This window comes from Rhipicephalus sanguineus, unplaced genomic scaffold, assembly GCF_013339695.2.
Source record: "Rhipicephalus sanguineus isolate Rsan-2018 unplaced genomic scaffold, BIME_Rsan_1.4 Seq8664, whole genome shotgun sequence".
NCBI classification, from domain to species: domain Eukaryota; kingdom Metazoa; phylum Arthropoda; class Arachnida; order Ixodida; family Ixodidae; genus Rhipicephalus; species Rhipicephalus sanguineus.
The window spans coordinates 6,086-10,013 of NW_023616166.1; the positions used below are offsets into that span (position 1 = coordinate 6,086).

The 3,928-nt window shown below is 49.4% G+C and overlaps 1 pseudogene; it reads left to right on the plus strand.

Moving 5' to 3' along the window:
* The first annotated feature begins 1,426 nt into the window (after positions 1-1,426).
* Positions 1,427-2,094, plus strand: LOC119378545 (piggyBac transposable element-derived protein 3-like; annotated as a pseudogene).
* Positions 2,095-3,928: the final 1,834 nt, after the last annotated feature.

Sequence of the window (3,928 nt, forward strand, 5' to 3'; positions counted from 1 at the left end):
CGGGTGGCGTTTGCCTCGGCACGCTGCGAGTGGTCCGGGCAAACGCGATAGGCCGTTGTGGTGCTGCCCCCCGTCGCACCACTTCGGCAAAAGATTCTTGCTGGAAATGACGATGAAACTCGCTGTCGTGCTTCGCGGAACGTTATGTTTTCTTTTACTTTTATCGTGAGTATTTCTTTCTCTTTCTTCCAGCCGGGCAGGCCCTGGAGTACGCAGGGTGATCACCTTCACAGTTCGCGCAGTGAGTCCCATCGCCAGCGCAGTCATCAACAGAATGACCCGTCGTTCCGCATTTTGCACAGGTGAGCTGCCCTCGGCAGCTTTGAGACGCGTGACCAAATCTTTGACATTTAAAGCATCGCCGCGGGTTTGGTATGAAAGGTCGTACAGCAAGCTTGACGTAGCCGGTTTCAATGGCCTCGGGTAGTGTGCTGGAGGCAAAAGTAAGTATCAAATGCTTGGTCAGTATTTCGGTGTTGTCGCGCCTTATCTTGATCCTTTGGACATGAGTGACATTTGAATCTTTCCATCCATCTAGTAGTTTTCCTCGCTGAGGCCAATCAGGTCCTCATCGGACACTACACCTTTGACAGTGTTCATGGTCCTGTGCGCGCTCACAGAGACGGGGATGTTTCCAAACGCGACTAGATGTGACAATTAAGTACTGTTCCTTGTCTTTTAATTCGAGGAGTAGGTCCCCGCTTGCCATCCTTGTGGCCTTATACCCGTTCCTATGGTGTCTTTCAGCACTTAGCAACAAGAAAAGGTGAAATGGCTCTAGCTTTTTCAGATGATTGTTCACAGTGAACCACGTGGTATTTCGGAAAAGTGTCGTTGTTTTTGGGCCAAAAGAATTCAGATGCATCGGTGCGTACCCTTTTTGGGGCACGATCGGTGAAGAGGGGTTCAGGGTCCCATGGAAAAAGTCGCTTGTTCGGCAACGGCGCCTACCACCCACCACGGAGCCCAACAGGGGACGTGGCAGAACATGTGAAAAGTCTGCGCAACGCCAGCAGTACGCCGTCACTATAACCTAATATGGTCTACCCAAGGTTGGGAGCCACACACGGTTAACCCTTGCCGCCAGGAAAAATCGGAAGTAACGAGAGGGAGAAGTAGACAGGAAAGTTTAAAAGTGAGAGAAAAAGACGAAGATGAGGCGAGAGAGAGAGACAGGAAAAGGCGACTGCCGGTTTCCCCTGGGTGGGTCAGCCCAGGGTGCCGTCTACGTGAAGCCGGGGCCAAAGGGGTGTGTTGCCTCTGCCGGGGGCCTTAAAGGTCCAATCACCCGGCGTCGGCTCAACCCCCAGGATCCCCTTTTCCCCGGACACGGCAAGGCCACGCACGGCTAGGCGTGGGAGGGGGTCGAACCCCCCCGTTAGCTCGGGTCCGTGGTGTCGCTACACACCAAACGCCTGCTTCGCAGACGCCCCTGCGGGGAGCAGAAACACCAATCCGTATAGCGTGCATTCAACCTGCATAACGTGAACACGACAGTCGTGAAATAAGGAAGTGTTTGGAATACCCATCATATGGGAGTTGTAAATTTGCCTCGGGTAGGCTGTATTGGAGCCCAAGATAAGGTTCCACTCATCAGTGAACCATGACGGAGAAGCGCTTTTTCAAGCTTCGAAATAATCTGCACATTGTTGCATAAGATTCTGATTTCCGAAGCAAAGATTGCCTGTGGAAAGTGCGTCCTTTTCTGGAGCTTATGCGAAAGCGATGCTTGGAGCTAGCTGTTGAGGAGGAATGCTCAATCGATGAGCAAATGATCCCTTTCAAGGGCCAGCTTTCCATAAAACAGTACGTGAAAGGTAAGCCATCTCCCTGGGCATAAAGGTGTTTGCTCTATGTGGTAGAAGCGGCTTACTCTACGACTTCGCTGTATACCAAAGGAAAAACACGATTTCTGCCGAGCTGAAGAAAGACTATGGTCTTTGTTCTGGTGTTTTCTTGCGTCTGTCTAAAAGAATTCCTTCTCGATGCAATTATCGCATTTATTTCGATAACTACTTTACATCAGTGCCACTACTTCGCCAACTACGAAATTACAAAATTTTGGCAGCTGGAACAGTGAGCAAAACAGGCTAGGCAAGTGCCCTCTTGAAATCAAAAAAGTGATGAACAAAAAGCCGCGAGGATACTCCGCTGAATACGACACAGCGATGATGTGGTGGTTGTGGTCTGGAACGATGACAATGCTGTGTCTGCTGCATCTAACTTTGTGGCATCGGCGATCAAGATGATGTCAAGAGGTGGGACAAGACCAAGCGTGAGCACATAGTTGTGAAACAGCCCGAGATCATCGCTAAGTATTACCAACATTGGAGGTGTTGACAAGATGGACTTTCTGCTGAGCCTATACCGCAGCGAGATCAGGTGAAAAAATGGACCCTCAGGGCGATATTTCATTTCTTGGCCGTCGATATTTCTTGGCCGTCTGTAATACTTGGATAGAGTACTTACATGACAACGCACGCACACGGCGTTCGAAGGTACTTACCTCCTGCACTTCCGCCTCCTAATTGCGGAGGCCCTCATCAGCAGTGTGCCGAACACAAGGAAGCGTGGGAGACCGTCCCACGAAGTCGTTGAGGTTCCGGCAGATGTTCCTCACGAGAGGAAGCCCGCATTCGGCGGCCTTGCTCGCATGCACGCTACGATGGCATGGATCATTGGCCAGAATCCCGGACCAAGCACTTCCATCTCGATGCAAGTATGAAGGTTGCAAGGGCGATCAAGAGTTTTTTCCAAGAAATGTAAAGTGCCGCTTTGCATGACGAAGGACCGTAACTGTTGCTACATATTTCACACTTGAGACTACTCTTGCGTTTTTGTCAGTAGCGTTCAAATTAATCTTATTTGTTCCAATATAAAGAGTAGAAACAAAAAAATTTGGGGGCGCGAAATAGCGAGCGGCGTCTGAAAGGGTTACAATCGTGAGAGTGACGTGAAATGTGTGTAGTGAAATGAATTAAAAGTGGTCGTAAGAATAAAACTATGAAGATGTCACATTAGCTAGAATGCCTCGTCAACGCCCTTGTGTCCAAGGGCAGCGAGGCAGATGCTTTCCTTAGGCGTACCTACCGCAGCGGCAGCCTCTGTTAGGAGGCCGTGCTACGGAATGCCTAGGTAAATCACGTGAAAGTCATGCACATCTTTAAAAACAAAAGCAATGATTGATAACTAAAAACTGGTTCCCTACATATGAACAACGATGGATGAAGAGGTACTTGCTGTCGGTAGGGTAATTTAAAATGTTTTCTTTGAACAGTGTCTAGTTCTTTACATTGAATTAAAATGTGAAGCACGGTGAGTGGTTCACCGCACTTCGCGCACATAGGTGGATCACCACCGGAGAGAAGGTGTGAATGTGTACTGTGTGTGTGTGTCCTGTTCCTATAGCCTTGTAAGTATTACTTCTGTGTGGCGTGACTTTGGTACTGGCGGCCAATTACCCAGATGCGGCTTGATGACGTGTAGTTTGTTTTATGTGTCTGTGGTGTCCCATGTGCTCTGCCAATAAGCCCTGAGTTTACTATTCGCAATGCCCATAGACTGTCGCGCCGCAAGCGGAATTCAGGAGCGTCCTCTCGAGGAGGGTTAGTAGACGACAAAATGGCAGCACTACGTAGTCGCTCCCTTGTTCGGCTGTGCTAGCCTCAGTGTTAACGCGTTTGCAAGAAACGAACACTAGGACTTTGCATGTTCCCTGCATCAGTGAACAAACCGGCCCTCCGTGACACGAGAAATCTGGTTCGTTTTTGCGAGACGCGAAGGTTTCGTGAAAATATGTGGCAACTCGCGCTTTCAATGCTAGCCCACAGAGTACACATACTATCAGCTTCGCGAGGCTTTCTGTAGCCACGTAGGTTAGCTAAATGTTATCGTCTGACATTTTCAGTTGAAGCTCACCCTGCTTTAC